The following is a 25,343-nucleotide window of genomic DNA, read 5'->3' as shown; positions in this document are numbered from 1 at the left end:
TGACAAAGTCACAGCACAGAACATTATTTTCAATTTTGCATGTGTTGCTCAAAGCCTTGTGCTCAGAGCTACAAGAATATGTCTAGTCTTAGTGTCTAACATGGTGCAGTTCCTTACATCGACTGGTAACTGTTAGTAATACGAGCAAAAGGCATTGCACGGCTGGTGCCAAACCTTTGAACAAAATTACTTCCTTTAACACACCGCCACCTTAATTATGTGCTGGGGAACATAAAGCAGGTCAGACAATTTGTACTGGGACATCATAATTCCATCAGTATAATGCTGACATTGCTAAAGATTTATGAATGGAATGTCGTAATTATTTTTTTAGTAAACATATCAAGTTTCACTAATGGGGGGGCTGGAAGTACTAATTAGCTTTTTTTTTTTTTTTTTGCGTTGTATCATATAAGATGTGGGGAGTAGAGGGTGGAGGGCAAGGATCTGTGACAAAAACAAGCACACACACAATTTATGTATGGCCTGTAATTCAAGCAGATGTTCTTATATAAGGGCTGCAGGGATTAAAGCCTTTCTGCACATAATTCCATTTGCTAACTACCTTCTGTCTGCACAAACCTTCCAGGATATGACAGACTTTTGCTAAACTACATTTCTTTAAAAACAAAAAGGAACAGAAGATAAAAAAATCTTAAAAACTTCTGCTGTTAAGTACCAGGGTTTGCAGCTTGACTGAGGGTCTTTAACATTTAACCAGTTGGGTGATTCCACTGGAAGTTCCATTGTAATTATTATAACTGCGTCCGACAAGCTACAACTCTGGCAGAGTTTCTTTGGAAATCCATTCAAAATAGCACTTGACCACAGTAGGCACATATACACTGGTACTGCAGAAAGAAATTGTACTCATGCTAAATCTGAAGAATTCATATTAAAGTAATATCCAGAGCCTCTACCCCTTGCTGTCTGTGCTCAAAGATTTGTCAAGATAAATAGATAGCTCAAACAGAAGAAAGAAAGAGGTAAAACCAGCTAAGTGGTCAATATCACAATACTACGATATGGCAATATCACAATACAATAGCAATACTGCAAGTTGGGGACAGAACATTCCAAAATTACTATTTTTAACACTTGCCTGACAGACACACTGCATCTAAAATAAAAGGACTAGTCATAACAGTGAAGAATTCTAAAGCCTTCACTGAAAATTATATTCATGTATCTAAAGAAAACATGTTGGCCAAAAACATTTCCTCAGAGACATTGGTTTGATTCCACCCTGACATCATTGTAGTAACTGAACATTCACACCAAGCAATATCCAGGTATGTCTTCAGGGAAAATCTTTTTCTGTGATCACTTGTAGTCAGATACTGGACTTTCTATGAAGGAAAAAGTAATAAAGATAATTCTTGTAGCAAGAAGGAACTGTTCAAGACTTCAGATCTCTATTATTCTTCCTCCTCCTTCTTGAAAACCAGAAAAAATACATCAAGACAAACTTTCTAGAACAGTGTCATGACTTTTCTACCACATTTCCTTCTTACGAGGAAGGAAGGAAGGAGCAACAAACATGAAATAATTCTTCTTGCACCCTGTCATGCCTCTAGAAATGGAATGCTTATAACAGTAGCACATTCCTTGTACTGTCTCTTAAGCAATGCTCTAGCTCTTTCTATATGGAGAGAGGCAGAAAGGAAAGGGACCATGATGCAGTTCTCAAAGTGGAGTTGGAACTGAATTTTCACAGTCCTATATGTCATGTTGTTAACTAGCTTAATACATTTTAAAAAACTGAATAGAAAAGATTAATCAAAAGTTATCTCTGATATAGCTGGGGTAAACTGTGTTTTAAAAAAGCTAAATTTTGCCCCACCACCATCTGCAAGTGACTTAAATAGTTTTAAATACATAATTTCAAGGACATCTTTACCCACATCTACAGATAATGGACTGACACAACCTAGTTCAGGAATATTTTGTATAATCATCTTTTACAATCTCTCTGCTTCATGAAAAGTTTCCTGGATATGTTGCATAAACACTATGGATTCTTAGCAGAATGTACCTCAGTACATCTCAACATTTCTCAAATTATCTTTGAAATAAAAAAAATTGGAAGTAAAGCACATAAGACAAGGACATGATCCTATAAATGTGACAGGTAATGTACAGTGATAGGATAGATTTCTGATCTCAGAGTAAAGATTAACATTAAATCTTTATCCAGAGATTGGCTTTCAATTATCCTCATATTAGAGCACTTCCAAAGAAATCTGGATAGCATCCAGATAGGTTGGGATCACTTATTTTCTTTGAAAAGGCTTTTAATACACTGTTGATCATAGACACTCCCATATTCTTGTGCTTCAAATATGTGACAGAAAGAAAAATTCTTTTTTATGCCAGCCAGCTGCAGCACCTGCCCCTGTGTTCACTTTTTGTATTTCACTAGTGATTTGAAGCTTTGTATAACAGCTCATGGGCACATTATCTAATTGTAGTCTTCCTATTTACGCTTTCATCTTCAAGACACTGAGTATAAAATGGAGAAGGGTACTGAACTGTATGCTTTGGCAGTATCAGTATGAAAACCGCACATAAAGGATGGCTTTTGTTCCATACCATACTTGAACTACCATAGAAATTTTGTGTGTAAATGAATTTTAGAAACCCCAATTATGCTAGAGACAAAAAGACAAACCATACTCCTTTGTTTCTGGTTTATATTGTGGATAAAACAGTAATGAACTATTATTTTTTTTTTCAGCATGTCTGAAGCAGCTGATCCTCAAAAGTTGTGTTTAGTCAATGAAAGTAGCACAATCAGGGCTTGACAGTGGAAGCTTCTGAGAATAAGACAGACATTAATAGATCACCACTCAAGTGTGGGATCTCCTTCAGTGACATGATGATCAGCTGTATGTGGTGTCAAAGGAAAACCCTGGATAGGATCTTTCTTCATAATCTCAAAGGAGAAGAGCAACCCTCAGAGTGATTTAAGTAGGAAATAGTGTAGTCTGAATATTTTTAAATCTTATGCATATTTATATTTTTGTTTCTAATCTTTGTATGTTTTTGCATCAGATATTAGAAGGATTTCTTTTTAGTGTGAAAACTATAGTTAAAATGAGATTAAGGTGAAACTACTAGCTCATTTGACATATATTTTTGGCAATATAAAGTAGAAATTGTTTCCTTATTCACTTGCAATCTGAAATCTGCACTGAATCCAGTGTGCCTGGACAAAGCATTAGATAATCTCGTATGACATTTTGGTAGTATTTTCAAAATTCTTTCACAATTATTTTTAAGTACTTGCTGTAAAAATACTTACACCTTCAGTGAAAGAAAATGAGTGAGGAAACGTATTTCTTCGTTTTTATATCACAGACTAATATCTCCTTCGTACTACTTTTAAGCACTTAATTGGTGAAGAGCACAAGACATAAAAACATAGGATAAAAATATGAACTGACATCTCGGAAGAGAGAACAGATGGTGAGATGCTAACATTACTGGTAGCAACAAGAAATTCAGAAGTGTAAGAGGAAGCAGTAGTACAGGGCACAGCAACAGCACCAAATGAAACTTTTCTTCTGTACAGCTTTGAAGACTATTACTTGCTTGGATCAAGGACTTGTGCCACCAGTGGTCTTGATAAGAAACATATGGATGCATTTTACATTGGTGTGAGGATGCGATTCTGGTATTATTAGATCAGTCAACACCATTCCCCCCAGGCAATGGGCATATTGTAAGCATAATGGTATTAATTCTACTTCATTTGCTGCAGCTTAGTTGTTTCCTTAGCATCACAATCCTTGTAATGAAAAGACAGAAGTCAGAAAGTTCTCCAGTGTACTGAAGTTCCACTGGAAGCCCTTTGGATGCATATTCCTAAATCACTCTCTTACAAGGGAGAAATTATTAAAAACCAGCACATAATTTTACTTTACCAGTTGCAAAGACTCAGTTGTGCATCTCGGTGCTGTAACCTCTCATCACATAGAGTGCCAGGTACCACACTGTTTTGTGAATATTTGTACAATCAAAGGATTGCACATGAACGAAAGGTGAGTAGGAAGAATCCGCTCACTTATATGGAGTACTCTGAAGGGCTGATTTGACAACAAAATCAAGTTTCATTCTCACAATCACATAAGTGGAAAACAGATATTTTACCCATCTATAGTTGTTCGACAAAGGGATTCTTAGCTGTCTTCAAATTTTACCTCTCAACTACAGCTCTTTCTTAACCTAAAGGATTTTTGCACTCAAAAAATCTGTAGTGCCTGCTGTGTACAGAGTTTGCAAAGATTTCTAATGAGAGCAAACTCTTAAAACCCCTCTTCTTTTTTTAGATAAACATATTTGATCTTTCCAGTCATTATCATTTTAACTTGCAAAGTGACATTATGCCAAAAAGAAGGAATTCATAAATTAGTTCCAATTTAGAAAGTTTTCTTGTCATTGTATAAATGACAGATCTTTAAAAAGACGACTTAAAATGAAATGCAATAAAAAAAAATTTCACTTTTGTGGCAGGTTTTTCTTTTCTCTTTTTCTTTTTTTTTTTTTTTTAAGATTGAAAGAATAAAACAATGTGCTATCTAAAAAGAAATGAGTAGTACAAAAATCACAAATGTGTGTGGACAGGAAACTCATTTAAATTCTCAGATTGTTTTAGAAAGCTAAATATAGTTGGGACAGTAACTAAATAAAATGTAAGCAGAAAACACTTTGCAAAGTTAAATTCACTTGTCAACAGAAACTAATAAAGCAGGATTCACATCCAGGTTCTTATTTCAAAACCTGCTGGTGGCTGGAGCAACTGATATTTTGGATGCAAATCTGCCCTGCTGAAGTCAACTAGAAATTTGTTAACCATGTTACTGACTCTATGTGTCACCCATACATTTTGTTTCTAGTCTCTTTAAGGACTGTAAAATGTAGATGCAGAGTTGGCTTTGTCTTTCAAATACCTTTAATATTTGGGAGCTCTTGACTTGAATTCCTTGAGCAGAGTGCATTTCTGTAATGAAAAAGATATGTGGAGAAGCAGGAAGAAAGATCATGAGCACAAGTGATGCCAAGGTGACAGAGTGGAAGATAATGGAAGACTTCCATCAGTGAAGGGAGAAAAAAAAATAGGGTTATGTGTGAAGATTTTTTACACTAGGAAAGCATTCTCAGTTTTGAAACATTCAAACGAGGTCCCACTCCAGGCAGTGACTACAGACAACTCCTGGGGCTTCTGGGACCAAAGTGATCCTTCAGTACATTCATTCCTTTAGCTTGATCTCAGCTCAAAGCATTGTTTATTGGGAGTCCCACATGGCTGTTCTGGACTCATTGATGGCAAACTCATCAAAATACTTACCACTGTACAGAAACTGAGCAATTTAACTACATGGCCATTAACCTATAGGAGATAACTTCCTGACATCTTCTTGTCTCCTGCTAACTATTCAGAGTTACGTTCAACCCTTTAACTCCAGGATCTACTGGCATGATAACATTTACTTTCATGTTTAGTAAGTACATGTTTGGTCCTGTAATACTGAGGTTTTACTACCCTACTTTTTTATTTCTAGGTGTCTTCTGAAAGTTTGATAACTGCCAAACCTACAATTAAAATTAAGCTAGTCAGGACCCTGTTCAACATCTCAGTTTTTGACTATTCATTTCTCAGTCAGTTTTCATTACTATTTTTTGTGAGTTCTCATACAGGAAGTTTTAGCTTCAAGTTTAGGCAAAAGAATTTTAGAAGGGAGCTACTTTTTCTTACTTGAGATTTCACAGTACTGTCTTATGATTACTGCATCACCACACAATGTGAATGGCAAACAAATTAATTTTTGAGGTATTTTTATCTTTTACAGCTCTGTAGAAGCTTCAGTTGAAAAGCAAGTCTTTAGGCAGCTTAATGATAACAATGTGCAGGTTTAAAAAATACATCTGTCACAAGGCAGTAGATATCAAAATACAACAAAATACTTTGGTGTTCTTTGTATTGCAAATTGGTACATAATTTATAGAAAACAGGTTTCTGTAAGAAGCCAGTGCTACCATCAGCTAAGAGAACACTATTTGATGTGCAGATCTACTGCCATAGTACTAGTCATTTTAACATAATCCATTATTTCTATCTCTAAAAATAGTGACTGCAGGACACAATTTCCAAGTTTTTTGAGTGCCTCTTTCATAGTGTGACAAAATTTGTCTGTCATTACCTGTTTCTGTAAGAGAAAGCTGAACATACAGATTTTCTGGATGTAGTCTACAACTGTATTTCAGACCAGTCATGAATGAATTCTTGGGGTGGATTTCTTCTAAACAGATAGTTCTTGGTTACAAGCAGATTTCCTAGCTAGTTTGACCAAATGCAGAGGATCAATATAGTGGAGTTATGGTCATTGATTGTTTCTGTTTATATGGGTATATGCATGTGTGTATGCATATGTACATGTACATATATACACATATATGTACAGAATGATGTTTCTGAGGAGAATAATTGCAACTAAAGTCTTTTAGAGCTGAAAATATATTCCACAATATTACCTTAACAGCTGCTGTAGTGAAAAAACTGCTAAAATACTGTTAGAAATTGAATAAAAAAAGGATGCATCAGGACACAAAGAAAGTAACATCTAAAGGTTAAAAATACTTGCCAAACTCATTTGTAGACACATCTGAGGAGAATAGTTGCATGAGAGGACATCAGGTACCATGATTAAAGAAATCTTTGATTCTCAGAGAGATTCTGAAAACTGCTTTCCTGATCTCAAACTTATAGGAAATACAGGTTTTGCATCACACGTTTAGAAACCTTCAAAATAACCTTTTAGAGGCGAGTTTCAGATCACAGTGGGATAACTATGAGGATACACACAGGTGCGTTAAAAAAAAAGAATGGGGAGACATCCTAGTCAAGTACCTGCCAGTCTCTGAAAAGTCTGGGGACAGATAGAAAACAAGTATCATCTTTTTAAAGAATCTTATTAAGACCTTCTAAACCTGTTGTCTTAACACTGTACATGAGTTGGGACACCTCCAAGAAAAAGTTAAGGGGACAAATATCTCATGTTAAGGCAATAAGATACAACCCCATCGTATCTGTTAAGACATTATTCTAGAATAAACTTAAACAACCTAGAGTTAACTTGGTCTCATAAAAGAACACTTTAGATTCTGGGTCATGAAAAGAAAAACATTCTATTACTCCTTTACATCTCTTATTTAAGTAGAAAAGCAAGGTAAAAAGTTAAGATGAATTTCTGCCTCTACATAAGAAAATTCCCTTGACTATGCTGAAGCACACATTTCACTTTCAGTATTGCATGTACAGGGGAAGACCATCAGAACTGGACAGGAATACAATGATGCTATGGGATCAGCTTCCAATAACAACCAATTTAATTTTTTGAGAATTAACAGCTGCCAAAGTATAAAGAGTTCATAGCCTTTCATAGGTATAACTTAATCTTCATTCTTCCAAAGATTCAGAAAACTGCCTCTTCAAGCAACCAACCTTATTTCAGCGGGGAATGTTGGATCTATCTAGTACAATTCCAAGATAGTGAAACTGCAACTGATAGAAACTTCAACATGATTAGAATGATCTGTTATCCCCACATATAAACTTTTCTGTTTTTAATTTTTTCCTTGTGTAGTAGGCATCCTTTTATTACTTTAATGGCTACATTTAAGGCGGAAAGTGAAATGATTTTTAGGATAATGTTTTAGTGTCTGTTTCACAATGGTTTTTATTGAGCTGTAAAGCATTTGCATGCACAGAGAAGAGAAGGTGCATTTTAGAAATAAAACTATTAAGTAACATTATCTTGCCATGGATCTTTCCCACTGGGACAGAGGAACCATTTGAAAAGCATAACTGAATTCAATTAAAATATGATAAATTTTGATCTCCGTCTTACCCACATTTTCAGTATTGCACGCTGATCAAGAAACTAATAAAAGCATGACTGTTTATGTTTATAATCTTTTGTCTTATCATATGTTGTACTTCATATTTTTCCCCTACTATTTATAGTAGAGAATAACTTGAATCTAACAACCTCCTCCTAGAAAGATGGATGGACATATGTGCCCATATCTAATTACAAATATAGCTCCATCAGTAGCAATCAATATTACATATCATTCCCCAGAAGATATGCCTTTGAATATCATGGCAAGAACAACTGGACTCCAGATAACAGAATGAAATGACTGCTTGTATCTGACACAAAATCACAGAAATGTTTATTCAAAGTAAAATTCACAGAAACAATTTCATCATAGTTTTTCTGGGGGCCAAACCATAAGTTCTGTATATATCTTCTTTTTTGTAAGCAGACATTGACAGAGACCTTGGAGATATGCCTATTAACTGTCTTGAAATGATTTTTTACTGATTCTCTCTAAAGAAGATAGAAACTGTCTTATTTAGTTAATTGAGAGTTAAATTAGCATGTATTTCTGAAATACAGGCCCATATCAATTTTGTAGGTCACTGGATCCTATAAGTGATCTGCACACAGGAGATTAACAATGCCTTTTGAAGTATATTGGTTCTCCTATCACACTTATGAACACTGCCTAATATAGAAAAGTAATATTACAACCCAAGTACACAGTAGGGAAACACCATTTCTGCTTTACAGATGGCCAGCTAGACAAGAAGAAATTAAGTGATTTTTCCAATGTCAAACAAGAAACCTGTAGCAGAATGGAGAAAATCTAGGCCTTCTGAGTCTTGGCTGATTTCCTGAACAATCAAACTATTCTTCTGTTCTGGCATGAATAAACCTCTGGTTGCAAATTGGACTGGTGAAAGCATCAGTTCATCATGGGATAAAATACAAAAAAGAAAAGAACCATCTGACACAGTATAATGTAACCTGTACAACAGCTTTCTTCTCCAAAATTATATACCAAAATCTCATATAAAGTTAAATAACACAGTGATTTAAAAAAAAGAGAGCAAAAGAAAAATTATCTTAGACAAAAAGATGTTTCAACTGAGGCATGAAAATAAAAGTAGATAATAATTATCACTTATGCAATGCTTTTCATCTTCAAAATGCTGTATAAATATTACTTTAAAAATTTTCACAACACCTCATGAGGTGGGTAAATATTAAGCATAGTGTAATGTTATACCCTCATGTGATATAAACCAATTTTCATTCTAGAAAACCAAGGAAAAAAGAGGTTTGAAGGCTAAAAGAGTTGTTTAAAGCACCTGAGCTAGCCACATTCTACAGAAAAAAGCCTACACTGCCATCTAAGAGGACTGTGATTCTCACAGGCATACATGAGCTAGCTTTAATTAATCTAGTACGGACTCAGCACAAGCACGGCAACTAGGGTTCAAGGAGACTACAAAGTCTATCCCAGACTCCAGGCAAATACTGGGATAGTTAGTCTGGACTGCATTCAGCACTATGTGGTCACTAGCAGGATACAAGTTAGCTAATTAAAAGCTGACCTGAGTACCTTGTACAAAGGGCTGTCATACGTCTAGAATGTAGCACAGGCAGATCCAAAGCTGGGACTGGAACTGTAGAGCTGGCTCCGAAGTTTTCTCCCACAGTTCAGAGGCAACCAAGCAGGCACACACAGCGAGGCTATTTCACACATGATGGAGCTGCAGTGGAGATGGAGCTTTTACACCTGCAGAGCCTGCCAAAATAATGTAAAAGGGCAAAAGGGAAGGTGGTAAGTCTAATCAAAGACAATGTTTTGAGCTGAATAAAACACTTAACTGCATGGAAAATTCCATTAGGTTGATTAGATACTTGCCTTAGGGCCCTCTTAAAACAACTGTTAAAAAAAAAAAAAAGATAGCTATTGCAATGCGGCTTAAAAATATTGGAAAAGCAGGAAATGGAGCTTATTAGAGCTCAAATTAGATCCAAGATTTATGTGAAGAACATTTGGCCTCTTTAAAAGGCCTGCTTAATCCCTAGATGGTTTTTATTGTTTCTATTATTATTATTTATTTATACAGTGCCATAGGTATACATGGCACTTTACAGACAAATAAAAAAAAACATGGGTCCTCCCCCAGAGAGTTTACAATATCTGATCCGGCAAAGAGTCAAGTACATGAGTAACTTCATCTGCAGGACTAACCTCCCTTGGAACCAATGAGATTTTTAAAAAAATCAACTTCTTGACATGTTATCTCTTCCAGATCAGACCTCTGGTCTCAGACATTCAGTCTTAAGTCACAGCTGTAGAACCCAGTTCACAGGAATAACTACCTGAGTTTCGATAACTTCTGTTGAGCAAATCTTACAGCAGTATTTTGTTCCAGGTTATGTATAATAAAGATAAGCCAAAGCAACAAAGGGGTGAAGGCAAACTGTTTTCGTACTTCTAAACTGGCTTCAGGGAAAAGCTTATACTAGTATTTGTAGTATTTTCTCAACTGGAGCAGCAAAATCAGTCACTGATTGAGAAACAGCTACATGGTGCAGTTTAGTGCAAAACAGGGAAACTGCATTTTGTTGGTGTTCCTTCTTACGGTACGTTAGTGTTAACGAGCTGTGTCTTCAGGGATCTCTGTATCTGCACTCTAAAACTACTGAATTCAAACATTATTACAGCATAAGAATTATACTTCAGGTATAAACTTGAAGTAATATTGTACAGAAGTGTTCTTTCTTATTTTACTTTGCAAAAGAAGCACTTCTGGTTCCCATGGAAAAAAAAAAAAATACTGTCAGTCTTTGTTTGGAAGATCAGGGGATTCTATTCTCCTTCTTACTGTCCTGATGCCCCTATTTCTGTGAATGGAAAATTGGAGCGACCTCAAGTTACTTCTCTTTTGGAGGGTAGTAATGACTACTCCAAACGTGCAACCCTATTTGCCTGCATATAAACTTTTAATAATGTTCATTAAACTTTATTAGAATTGTACGTGCAGCCAGATCAGGGTTACAAATTAAAACCTCAATCCTGCAAACACTTAAGGAGCTTTATTCATGTGAACAAAAAAAATTTTCTCTTTCTATACTCACATACTTAAACTGAATCTGTAACCTAAATACAATGCATTTTTTTTTTTAATCCTCTGGTGTTAAAGTTAAAAATATATAGTCAGGGAAGAAATCATATGTTACTAGTGCACAAAAAACCCAAACAACTCCCCAACTTTTTTGAAACTTCATCTTTTTAAAAATTATCATTATGTGGAAAAAATTTCTGGTGCAATAGACTTGGAAAAGTCAATGAACAAATGAACTATGACTGTATGCACGTAATGATATACAAAAGTCTTGGTCAGAAGAGATATTTAAGTCTGTAGAAGTTTTGCAATAAACTTTACGGGCAAAAAGATCAAATCTACAGAGCCTGATATAAGAGCCCAGTGAAGCCAGTAAGAATTTCCCCATTGATAAGCTTTGAATGAGATGCAGAGTGACCAACAGAACTGCAGGTAAAGAAGCAGCCATAAAAGCCAGAAAGAGTTTTTGAAGAAAACAGATGTGTCATAAAGCCAAGGTCAAACTCCATCACCAAGAGAAGTATGTGTGAAAGAGTTATACCTCTTTTAGGGCTAAGTATAGTATTTATGATTATTTATTTATCTTGAAACAAAAGGTTAGTTAATCAATTTATTTTAAAAAGCATGTGTTTATTACACTGAATAATTTCCTTTGAAAAAGAAAAATGTTTTCTAAAACTGTTAGCAGTTAAACTAGATTTTTTTTTTTAGTTTCTATCTGAGATGAGACTGCGTATCATTATTCATGCATAATCTGATTCCAAATGATTCCCTGTTTACAATTTGTTTTCTGTACTTTCTCATGTAAGCAAGAATTAATATACTCAGGCATGGAAGAAATATGCTATATTATCTTTTATTACATTTCTTTAGAACATGCCATACATCATCTTTTACTCATCAATGACATTCAAAATAGCCTGAGGAAAACACAAATAAACACACATATAAACAAGAACAAACACACTAATAAGAAAATGATATAAGATATAGACTTGCCTATAGGTACATTGAACATGTGTAGTATAAGCAATGGAAATCATAATTTGACTCAAAATTTTTGAATATGCATAAAAAATTACTTAATGTTTGTCTAGCTTGGATGATAAGCAAAGTCAGAGTACTGACACACAGTCACAGCTTGCTCTCCTCCAGCAACTAGATGACAAAACCTCAGATCTTCCATTTCGATTTCTCCTGTGGGGAGACCCCATCACAATTAGTATCCTCTTTTCTAAATACTAGCACCCTCCAGTGTGCACACCCAGTAACATACACCCCATCCCTTGCTGTTCACGGAGCTTCCTACCGCAGGGGCTGGATCCCTCTGAGCAGGAATGCAGATTAGATGTGAAGTAGCAGGGGTTTTCATACAAACCCAGGATTGCATGATCCCAAATTGTGGTCTTCAAGGAAGGATGGAAGTATATAAAGATCTGGCAATTCTGATAGTCAGAATAATTCAGATGATAAATTACTGTGAAAATTTGGAGATTTACCTTCTAATCCACCCTTTCTAACCCACCAGGTTTCCTATCCTTACTCTAATTTCTTCCACCTGCTACTTCTCTTACACATTTTCAACCAGCTTTACATGAGTGAAGCTCTCAGACCACCTTGACTCAATACAACTTACTCGATTCTTTTCCTTTTGACTTTGTCATACTTTTCTATCATGGTGAATCACAGAGCCTGAAGCCTTTCATCACATGTAGGCAGGCATCCCCCCTGAATTCCTTATTGTTAATTGTATGGAAAAAAAGGACAAAAAACTATTATTTTTTTTCTTTTTTCCCCAGATACAAAAGAATGTATCCATTACAGTAGGTGAATTTGGAGTATGGTAACACTGAAAGGTTATGTCCCACGTAACTGATTTATGTTCATTCCTCTGCTTATTGCAATATAGTTTGGATACTTCTTATTTTGGATTTTGAGCATATGGAATGACAGGAAAAAAATTTAATGTTCAGAATGCTAAGAAATAGGGGTTTCTCTTTCTTTTTCTTTTACCTTTAGTTATAATTATCTTTCTCTCCAAAAGTTAGCTTAGTTTTTATTTATTTTTACTATAGTTTTTTTTTTTTTTTTTTAATTTTTGCAGTTATCATTGATTTCTGCCTACATGTAATAGTATATTTTTGTGGCACTTTAAGAAATTAAATTTCATACGGTCTATCTTTCCAAACCGTAATTCTGCAAAAGTACTTCTCATATTCATGTACAGAAAAGATGAAATAGATAAAATATCTCTGAAGGAATTATCTATGGTAGTAACTGGGTTGTAAAGTTTGACCTTATGAAACAAGTAATGTGATGACCGTTGGAAACTAGACTGTTGGAGGTCTATAGTATTTCAGGGCCTGCCACAGTGTCCCTCTGAATGCTCCTCGGAGATATAAAAGCTGTCTAACTTGTCTTGCAACTAATTTTAAGTTTATTCCTACTAATCTATGCACAGCATCAGATTCTAAGGGCAGCTGTGACTTAACAAAATCCAGGCCACATTCATCTTGGTAGAAGAGACCCAAGTACCTCTTTTCCATTTCATAATTTCTCTTTCAACATAAAGTTTAACAAGAAATCAAAGATTTTACTGTAAATTTGTTTATAATTAAGATAATATACTTCTCAGCTAAATGTCTGATTTATATCACTAGATACTTTGCCAGCAGCATTTTCCAACATGCTAAACCCAATCATATCCTCAAGTAAGCACTGCAGGTCTTCAAAGGTAATATGTGCCCAAGTTCTAATGATTTACTGCAAAGTGGCCCCCTAATGTCTTTCAGGATGTAGACTGAAATCTTCCATGATTTTTACTGATAGATTGGTTTTGATACACAGTCTTAAGATACTTTTGAAATCTGTATCTTTGCTATGCCATGTACTTGGTCAGGAGCAATGATGCAACATGTTGACCACACTTTAATGTCTGTCCCTGGAGGTGAATCTGAGAGATCTATGTGTCTCTCTGAAGGCAAATCAGCTATATATAGATCAATAAAATCATGCAAAAATATAAGAAAAAACTCCCAGAGAGCTTACTAATAGGTTTTGTAACCTGTCTTTTATGTTTAGACATCGATAAACTAAGAACCATCACTGTCTATTATCAGGCACATAAGCTTCAAGGCTATATTTTTTGATTATACAATTTTCATGAACATTGTCTCTAATCAAAGTACCCTACCTGCTAATTCATGTCCTGACATGGCATTTCAGAAGAGGGAGCTGGATTCTCTGACTGTTTTACAATATAATGAAAACCATTTGAATGAACCTATCTTAATATACTTTCAAATGGAAAACTCAGTTTACTTTTAACTCTAGAATTGTGATCTGTTTCCAGAATATTAAAACCTCAATCTTCTCATGAGTAAGGTTGATATAATTTTATTCCCTTTTTAGGATCATGGGATAATTCAGGTTGAAAGAGGCCTCAGGAGACTTTTAGTCCTACCTCCTGCTCAAAGTAAGTTCAGCTATGGTCTGTGCAGGCCAGTCAGGGCTTTATCCAGTCCGATCTTGAAAATCTCTAAGGATGAAGACTGCACAACCTCTCTGGGTAACCTGTGCCCCTGCTTGGATGGCCTTGGGGAAAAAAAGGCTTCTCCTTATTTCCAGTCTGAACCTCTCTTGTTTCTACTTGTGCCTGCTACCTCTCACCCTCCCGCCCTGCATCTCTGTGAAGAGCCTGGATCCATGTCCTCGCTAACCCCCTTGCAGGCACTGGCGCTGCTGTGACGTCCCTCCAAAGGCTTATATTCTCCAGGCTGGACAAATCCCAACACCTGAGCTGCTTGTGGGGGCCCTCCACTGAACTCACTCCAGATTTGTCAATGTCTCTCTTGTTTTCTTTGATATTTACTAATAAACAACAGCAGCTATCACAAAGTGATGGACAAAATAGAATCCCAGAAGCCAGTGTTGTCTTCTGATTAAAAAAAAAGGTTTTTACAGGGTCATATCATCACTGGTAGATTCTATTCTGATGTCTATCACTGGCACACTGTATTTCTGAGTTTACCCATTCTTACCTTTGATATTTATCGCGTTTCTCCCTCTTCTAGGTATTTAATGACTTATTTGTTCACAAGTCGCCCGAGAAAAAAAGTTGACATAGTAACATTTCTGTACTCCAAAATAATAGAAATAATGGAAAGATAGTACTTATTAAAGTATGATCACTGACTTGAAGAGTATAGAATGGACATACTTACAAGAAAATAATTCCCATTCTTGTCCTCCCAGGAGAAAAGCTGTATATTCACTTTTGTTTTCAGTTCCAAATCGCAGGAATGTTCAACTGGAAAATGCACCTATTTTCAATTATGGTACTCTTCTGTGTTCCCAACTGCTCTTTTCCAGTGATTTAACTTAACTGCAACAGAGAGAGCCTGGATGAGAGCAGTGAGAGATGACATCACATCTGTCTGAATTAACAAGGTGATAAATAAGTACAGTAAATTCAGCTGAATGGATCAACAAATAAGTAGAACTATGCTTTCCCATAGCTGCCTAACATAAATCATGAGAACTCCAGTCTTTGGAAAATTCTCCTTTAAAGCAAGACTAATTAATTTCACATTGCTGGTTTTTGTACATATTAATACCCTTTATAGGTCCTTAACCTGAACAGTCTTTTGAGTTTTTAAGTTTTAATGTGTCATATGTCTTTAATAAATAACTGCTAGAGTTGTTTCTTCCACCTTATTTTTCTCCTATTCACACCAAACAGACTTCTATGTATTTACATTTATTACAAAATGCAGTGCCTACTGTGTCTATAAATTATAAAAGATTGTCTATATTAAAGATGTTCTACTGGTTTTAATTTCACTGATTAATACTTTCATTTATTGACCATGTATCAATAGTTTTAACCAACAAAAATGCTCACAACTAAACAATAATCTTTCATTTTAACATGTACAGTGAAGATAGGTTTTTTCACAGAATCACAGAATCATCTCGGTTGGAAAAGATCTTGAAGATCACCTAGTCCAACCATTAACCTAACACTGACCGTTCCCAACTACATCATACCCCTCAGCGCTGTGTCAACCTGACTCTTAAACACCTCCAGGGATGGGGAATCCACCACTTCCCTGGGCAGCCCGTTCCAACGCCCAACAACCCGTTTTTGTTGGTATGCATCATGATTAGAGCTGAGAAACAAGAGTTTGGAAAAATAAATCCCATCCTTGACTTTGCCACCAACTTCCTTCCTGATCATGACCATATCAAACAAAACTCAAGCTAAAACTTTGTCTTCAAGGTTTCTTAGTATTTGATTGTGATATGCCATATAAGGGACTGAAGTTGCCCTTCAGGGACCCTTAGTGCAGTGACATTACAATGGCAGCTTGGCTTGCCTCCTGCTACCCCAGAGGAACTGGAAAATAAATTTATCCATGCAATGGAAAAGAGCTGCTGAGGATGGTTAAGAAGCATGTTTTCTAGGGATTGGGTTAAGGAGTTAGCTGGATGAGAGCCAGAATTAAAAGAACTGCAATAAGGAAGATACTCTTCCCTGTGAGGGTGGTGAGACACTGGCACAGGGTTGCCCAGAGAAGCTGTGGCTGCCCCCTCCCTGGCAGTGTTCAAGGCCAGGTTGGACGGGGCTTTGAGCAACCTGGTCTAGTGGAAGGTGTCCCTGCCCATGGCAGGGGGGTTGGGACTAGATGATCTTTAAGGTCCCTCCCAACCCAACCCATTCTATGATTCTATGAGCTCTGGATTGTAGATCTCAGCTGATTGTCCATAGGTTTGGCTTAGTCCAAAACCCTCTGATTTTTAGCAAAACCTAGGATCTGCCTCTTCATTTAAATCTCATTAACAATTCCAGAGACATGATTCTTACAGAAACATCACCAAAGAAGCATGTACAAGGAAGAAAATGTGAGGAACGGTAAAGGGCGTTTGACAGATGAGCTTCATGATCAAGCAAATGCAAGTAATAACGGGCAGTTTTAAGACTTACGTGACATGCACTGACAAAAGTTGGTAAGTAAACCTCACTGGTATCTCTGAGAGAGAAAGCTGTAAGAAACCCCGTATTTGAGGATATTTATAGTACTGAGTTGAACATTCTGAAAGTTGACTGAAAATCTTGGCAAAGCCTTAATTTCCAGTGCTAAGAAAGAACTAAAGAACTGGACCTGCTGCCTAAAACTGTTTTCCTACTTCATTTATTTCCCTTGCTATTTTCCCTCTTCATTTATTTTCCCTGCAGAGCCTTAGGCTTCAGCTCCACTTTCTAGACAAACCATATCAAGAACAGATGGGGTAATATGTAATTGCAATGTCAGAGTGTGCAAATCAGTAGATGTTCTTTGTGAAGAGAACCAAGTAATGAACCAAGCTTGGTGTTAAAACTTGAAACATCTTCTAATTGAACATTCTGGCTCTTTGCAAGCCCTGCTGAAGCTGCAACATCAGAGGGGACAGATTTATTTTTAACATTTATTGATTGATATTTAGTAACTTTTCTATTGCAAAAATAGGTGCAAGACTGCCAAGTCCTCCAGTTCATACCTTTCACTACACTTGTTGCTAAGAAGACAAAACTGCACCAGATCTTTGGCTGATATAAATGGGAATAGCATTCATGTCTCCAGGGGAGACGTACAAACAGAAATTATGGATTAATCAATTCACAATATTGTGATGGTTCATAAAGAATTCTTTCAAACTAAATGAACTGCAAGTGGTCTTACCTCTTCGAATTTTTTTATTTTAACAAATCCCATTCACTACCATTCCTCCCAGGCTCCTTTCCTTCTCCTTAGGACTCCAGTGGATTTTAACCATAAGGGAAAAACTCCAGTATTCAATGGCTGTGGTGTGGTAATACTACTTGGTACACTTAATGGTGATAACAGGAAATGATGAAACTGAAAGATATTTTCAGGATTAGTCAATCTAGGTCTCAAATCGTATTTTCTATAGCTAATTTTCACAGTTCCACATCCAAGAATGTAGAGAATAGGTTCTTGTAACAACACCTTAATGCCTGTTGGTATACAATTAACTAACATAGTATGTTTGCAACAGACTTCTAGGAAAACAGGAACGTATTTTTCATTAATTTTAATTTCTAATGAGCAAACTGAGTAAGCAAGAATAAAATACTTTTTCCAAGAGTCATAGATTAATCTGTATGAAGAACAGGGGTTCCTGAATATCTTATTTCCTTTAACTCAGATCGCTAAACCTTTTTTTCTGAAACCACTCAGAGCAGTCCAGGTATTGCGAACTGCTTGTAAAGCTGTTGCTCTTCTGCAGCACTGCTATTTCTATGCAAAGTGGTAGAATTTAAATGTACGACTTTTACCACTGCTGTCCATATATTGCTCTTTGAAGTCCTTAGTTTAATATTAGATAACAGAAGATAACATTCATAAAAGTCAGTGATACCATATAAAATTACCCCTCTTCAAGAAAAAACCTATCCCACTAAAAGACACTAACGGATTCCTAATGACAACATTTTATTAAGGAGCCCTCTCAATTCTTAACTTAAGGGTGTTTTAGTGTTCAAATGACACCAAGAAATAAGTATTCTTTAATATAAACCTTTCTCTGCTTTATTGGTCCCATTAATGCCCCACTCAGTGTTCACAGAAGTGATTGCTCAGGGAGCTTTTTGAGCACTAGGAGAGGAAAAGAGGGCGCATATCATGTTCCCGTGGCACTCAGGTGGCAGTTGTCATGTTGGCCCACACACTGAGCACTTCCAGGGCTAAAAGCACCTGTTTCAGAGAATCTTTCTAAAGTAAAAGATACACTAGATGGATCTGGGGCTAGTCAGCTCTAAAAAGGTCAGAACATATAGAGACCTGTAAAACACATTTACCATTTTTGAATAAGAGACTGGTTACTGCTGCCCAGACTGCTCCTGTATAATTTGGAGGATAATCTTTGCCAAATGAGGAAGATATTTGCATTTTGCAAATGACTGGCAATAGTCTAAACAAGAGATTAAGATGACTATATAATTTCTTTACTCCTTCACCAGAAACAACTGTGTTTATATTTACCAGAAATCTACATTAGCATTCATTCCCAAGTGAAGCTGTTCTACATTGTGTATCAGATGTTTTACTTTCCCTTAAAAAAAAAAAAATTAAATCAGTTAATTTAGGATGGAACATTTATTTGACTACTTCTATAGCCCACTTAGGCCAAGAATAATGGGGAAGACTGATAACTGTAAGGTTTTATCTATACAAAGAAGAAATGTCAGTATTTGTTTGCAGCAAGAGATCTGAAATTGGAGCTAGTAAAGCCAGTCTGGTGGTACGTACACTATGAAGGTACATAAGGTATAAATCTCCTTATTCTGAAAAACTATGAGGTTTTCTCCTAAACTGTTATTGTGTGTTCATGAGCTATAAGTTAACAGACATTTACAAAGACTGTTTTTAAACTGAATATATAATTACTTAGGATAACTGACATTAATATGATGAGAAAAAATTCCCAATTTGAATATAGAACTACCAGACATGAAGGAACAGAACTATGACAGACAAAATAAAACTTGGGTCTATTTCTAACACATAAAAAACCTACCATCTTCCTATCAATGATTAAGCTTTATCAGCCATACAAAAATTGGTGGCCTTGTTTATTTTTTGCATTGTCAAAGATGGAAGCTTCCTTTCAAATGCAAAAATGTAAAAGTCACCATAATTAAAGGAAATGCTACAAGTTCATTTCTGTGAAATTAAAAAATAAACAAAAAAGGAAAAAAGGGGAGGGAGGGAGGGAGGGAGGGAGGGAGGGAGGGAGGGAGGGAGGGAGGGAGGGAGGAAGGAAGGAAGGAAGGAAGGAAGGAAGGAAGGAAGGAAGGAAGGAAGGAAGGAAGGAAGGAAGGAAGGAAGGAAGGAAGGAAGGAAGGAAGGAAGGAAGGAAGGAAGGAAGGAAGGAAGGAAGGAAGGAAGGAAGGAAGGAAGGAAGGAAGGAAGGAATTAATTTAGTTTAAAGCCTAGATATTTAGACAGCCCTGCAAGTCCCCCTGTGACCTTACTCTGATATTTAACAAAACATTAATCTTCTTGCCAGCAATTATAAAGAATACAGTGATGTAGCTGGGGCTTAGTCAGTGAGTAATAGTAATTCCATTGTTCTCTTTTATTTATGCCTTGGCTGTACCAGGCAGATGAGGTAAGTTGGGGCTTTTTATATGTTATTATTCTGAACCGGCAATACATAAAAGCTGATTACACAAATATCTGTCTGTTTCTGAAGCACTGTTTCACACCTCCTTCCAGCTCATGATCAAAGCGTTTCAACATTTCATTATGAAATCATGAATCCCCCCCTTAGTTTGCATATGAATTATAGTACTTTTTTTAAAAAAAACCCCACTGGTGTACAACAGCGACAGTGCCTTTTGAACCAAGGAACAAAACAAGGTGTTACACATTACTTCTTAAAGGCAATGACTTGCTGAATAATTCTATTTGTTGGACCATAGTCCAGCATCCCTACTGAATACAAAAGCCTTGAGACCAAAGAATTTTTTTTCTGTGAAAAGGCCAGTGATTTTGTTTCAATTCTAAAAAAAAAAAAAAAAGCAGAGCCCTATTAAGAAGTTGAGAAAACATTTCCATATAGCTGTTACTATTACAAATCTAAAAGAGCTTCCTTCTGCTTTTCTGAAATGCAATAGTTATACTAAAAATATAACATCCCACTGTACAAACCTTGCATTCAGAAAGGTTCTAAGTGAGTTCCACATATGTGCCACAAAGCACACTGAAGGAATGGCCAAGAAGGTGGCAAAGCATAGCCCAGTAAGTTATAAGCAGGTATTCTGCACCTACTCTTAAGAGAACTGTTATGGTATCTTTAACATTCACATTTACTATATTTCAAGGATCAACTTCATAACAAAACTCATGATGCTCAATCTTTCTACTTCAGAAAGAGGAGGGGCTAAGGTATCCATGCTGATTTTTTACCCTTGAAGAAACTGGCATTTCAAAGTCTTAGAACTGTAAATCAGTGTTTCCACTGATTTCTACTGACTTTTACAAGAACAACATTCAGTTTTTGATGCTTACGCTAAAATGCATGTTCCTGTATGACATGTATGCCTAATTGAATGTTAACGGTTGCTCTTTTACATATATCATGAACATATACCATGTTTTCCTTCACAGTAGTGTGAACAGTGTGCCATTCCTATAAAATACATTTCTATTCTAAGGATTTTTCAAGTTTGCTTTACAGAATACAAATATGAACTGTGAACAACCTTACAAATAGAAAGAACATTTTATTAGGCTTTACTGTCAGTGATTTGCAGCTATTCATTTTGTTGAAAGTCATGCCATTTGTGCCACTTCAGTCAAAGCAGGATTTAGTTCATAATTATTGACCTCTTATTTATAATGACATCTTCTCCCTCTGTTCACTTCTCTGTATTGGCAGAGACAGATTCAGCTCATCTTTATAAATCTGATAATATCACCAAATCGAAATTTAAGGTGGGAGGGTAAAGAGAAATTGCTTCTATGTTTCATTACTAGCCTAAAGAATAAAGGATCTAAACTCTGATCTGAGCCCTTCCATATGGCTATACAGTGAAAGATCATACAGCCAAGGCAACAGCCTAGCTAAGAACACTTGGTTTGTCAAAAGATTTTTTCAGATCATCAGTAGGTAGCTAAAGTAATTAAACTTAATACAGCATTTATTGTCTGAATAGCTAAAGACTTAGCTTGTTAGACTGAATAGTATTTTCCTCTTGGAGTAAACCCATGGAGGTTATCCAAAAGCAGATTCAACTCAATGGCAGCTAATGTAACCTGGCTCTGTATTACTAGTGGGACTGCAGTGCTGGGGCTGTGAAACTCATACATCTTTTGTCATATGATATAATTTCTTTTGCCAGACATTTCAGTACATTTGAAACATTTTGCAAAACTGGCTACGACTTCAGACATTCTCTATAAAATAGCTTTGAATATGCATCTTTGACCTTATGATCATTTCTTCAGTACAGCCTAAATCTGGGGTGGGTTTAGATTCTGCACATTAGCATAATTGCATTTTCTATACTAGCGTATTTTAAAGCAGAATAGAACAGCATTGCGTTGTGTGAGATTAACAATTATGGTTTTATCAGTATAAATACATTATTATTGAAATTAATTAATTCATATATAAAACACCTAATTTTACTTAACCTCCTTGTACAGACTTAATAGAAGTGCCAGACCAAAAAAAGAGATATCCCTGTCTTAATGTCAAACTTCAGAAAATAATCCATCTGGTCCTATTCACAGACAGACAGGCCACATCTCTGAGTACCTTGCGACATCAATGCTCTCCATGCATGAGACACAAACTCACAAAGGCAATAATTCAGACTTGAGCCTTAAGCCCTGTTCATAATTTGTTTCATTGTTGCAGCACATATGAGATATGTAAGACCCCCAGCAGCTTTGAAGCTCTAGTTCTGTTCCTGCACAATAGGGGCGAGTATAAGGATTGCATTGTATCCATAACCCCTCAGTTCTGGTGCCTGTGCAAGCTTTAAAGAAGATACTTAATGTTATCTGAATGAGGTTTTATGATAATGTTGAAGAAACAAAATAATATTCTGGAAAAGTAATAAAATCCTCTCTCAAACTAAGATACATTAAAACTGGCTCAATATATCATGCAACTCATTATGTGAGATTACACCATTCCTCTGAGCTATGAATTTACATAGTACTGGAAACCATAAGAGATAAGAAAAGGCTCTTGTAGCCAATTCTTAAGACAGACAATTTTTAATTTGAGAAAATATACTTTTGCAGGACAGATACTTATATGACCAACGTAGTAAATTTCTACTTCAAAACCTAATTTTATGGAACAAAATTTACCAAAGCTAATGTTATATGATGTGTGTGTTTGACCACTGTTTACATTACTATCTTAATAATTATTTTGTAGTGTCGTGAATCCCAGATTTATGGGATAGATGTTGCATTAGCTATAATTTAATGGATCACAATGACAACTACATTTAGAAGCACTGCTGTATTGCATGCACAGAATCCATCACCATGGAGCATTTAAATATTAAATCCATACAGAACCATATCATAACTAGATGCAGTTATCAAAACAAGCTTCATTAGAAAGGCTTAGAAATCCTCATGCTTTACCTCTTTTCTACTTAACAGCACTTAAATGTGTAGAACATGAACCTTTCTGTAAAATTTGTAAAAACAATACTTTCGATATTATCAACCCAGAATTAAGCTGCAGGTTGCACAAAAGTCTGGAGTACATCTTGAGGCACTCAGAATGAAAAAAGCTACCCAGGAACAAAATGGTATTGTATTATGCTGATGAATTAACATATTACACTATTTGTCACACTGCTGGCCCATGTAGCCTCGCATTCTCTGCCTAGAAATATCTGATGTTTTTGCAGGTTAACTAGAGTTAAGAGTGTTCACAGTTCTAGAGCTCTAGGTCAAGATGACTTTTAGGCCTCCCAAAACTGGAACACCTGGAGTATTTTAGTTAAGTTTTGCTGACTTGAGGACATCTTTAAGAATGAAAAAAAGAGCCACAAGCTCAGCACAGCTAGCAGAAATCCCAGAGCCTATGTTAATTTCATTTCAGGTTTCTGAATTATCAGGGCAAAAGTACTGAAATGGGCTCTTATTACCCAGAAGCAAAGTTGCAAGTAGTAATGGTTTAAGAAAAATACTGAAGAAACATAAGGTGGAATGGTGTGTTCTTTTGGGAGTAAAACAACCTTCAGCTTTCTTAGGGTAGGTAGATGCTGCTCTGTGAGGGCTCTAGCTGCACTAAAGTTGGCTGAACTTCTGAAGAAAGCAATACTTCTTTGAATACTTCTGCTACCAGAACCCTGAAGGGGAATTAGGAGGGAGTTGAGTACCCTTCTAATTTGGGAAAGTGGTCAGGGAAAAATAAAGGAGGAGAATATAAGCACTGGTTGATTAGCACACATGTATCTTATCTTTAAATTTTCTGAGAAATGTTGCTGGTTTGTTTCCCCTTGTCTCTCCAGCTGCACAGTTACTAAACTTCTGCTAAAGTGGATGAGGAAGAAATGTTATTTTTTGGCTCTAACTTATCTTTCTACACTTGAGACTTCTGTTCTGTGAGGTAAACTTAGCTTGCCTTGCACTTGTTGCTGCCATATGGAATTTAGAGTAGCCTTTGACTCCGGCTTCTTCTCTCTTTCATATTCTGATCCTACTATTTCCACTTTTCAACTGCATTTAATACACATTTCCAAACTCTGTTTACTGTAGCAACAGTGAGTCTAGGGTGCTTACTGTAGCAACAGTCTCGGGTCAGCTTCAAATCAATTACTGTAACAGTCTCCCTGATGAACTTGCTACATCTCCTCTTTCTAAATTGGAGGCTGATGGGAATCAAGTAGCTCATGTGATTTTCTATTTTCCCCCCAAATTTTCTTATTACTGTGACGTCTGTTACATTTCTTGAATTCATTCATGTGTTTCACACTGATGCTCAGTTTACCAAGTCATTTTGCAATACCACCTAAAAATATGTCCATGACTATAATTACAGAAGTGTTTAATGATTTTTATAACTTTAAAACAAGCTGTTACGGTAAGACCTATACGTAGTCTCAGGAAAGAAAGTACAAACCTGAAAGTTCAAAAGCTCTCTCTTGGCAACCAACCTCAGAGGCATGTAGAAGATCGAACAAACACACATGCTTAATAAAAAATTTTCACTAGAAATTAGAGGTTCTGCTCTTGGGCACACTGGGACCGTCATCCACAGAACCCACAATTAAAGCATTCTTTCCCCTACACCCCCCATGCTTTAAACAAACTTGCATTCTCCAAGCACAGCTGGTCACTCCTTTTCCCCCATGAGTTTCACCTCTTTTGCCCAGTGTATGAAGGAGCTGGAACACATTCCTGAAGTCATTTAAACCTACTTTTCCCACCTTTTGGATAATTTTGGAAGGAAAAATTGTCTTCTACAGAGGCTACTCTACATTAGCCAAACCAGCTTTGGGATTATGTCTCACAGATCTTTCAACAAATTAACAAGCAAGTTCTATTCAGATGACTAAGCACTTAAAATTGGGTACCATATCAGTGGTGGTAGACAGCATTGTATTAAACAGAGACTGACCTAGGCCCTGTTCATGAAACTCTGGGCTAGGCCACAATCTACAAAGGTACCGAAGTGCCTAATTCCTGTCCAATTTAATGAGATTTTAGTATTTCATTCCTACAGTCTGCACCTCACAATATTTGCACAAAGGAAATGAGATGAAACTTGGGCTCCCATGCAACTTCACGTCATCTTAGGTGCAGAAATG

The 25,343-nt window shown here is 36.2% G+C and overlaps 1 long non-coding RNA gene across 1 annotated transcript in view; it reads right to left on the bottom strand.

The window, feature by feature from the left end:
* LOC141948960 (uncharacterized) overlaps positions 1-9,807 on the bottom strand; it is a 66,409-nt gene extending 56,602 nt beyond the window's left edge. Inside the window, exon 1 of the long non-coding RNA XR_012630613.1 lies at positions 9,475-9,807. This is a non-coding gene — a long non-coding RNA (uncharacterized LOC141948960). The remainder of the gene's footprint in view (positions 1-9,474) is intronic.
* Between the last annotated feature and the right edge of the window lie 15,536 nt (positions 9,808-25,343).

The sequence above is a fragment of the Strix uralensis genome, chromosome 12 (assembly GCF_047716275.1).
Source record: "Strix uralensis isolate ZFMK-TIS-50842 chromosome 12, bStrUra1, whole genome shotgun sequence".
NCBI lineage: Eukaryota > Metazoa > Chordata > Aves > Strigiformes > Strigidae > Strix > Strix uralensis.
Note: the sequence above shows the minus strand (reverse complement) of the source record. Positions and strands in the feature narration are given on the sequence as shown.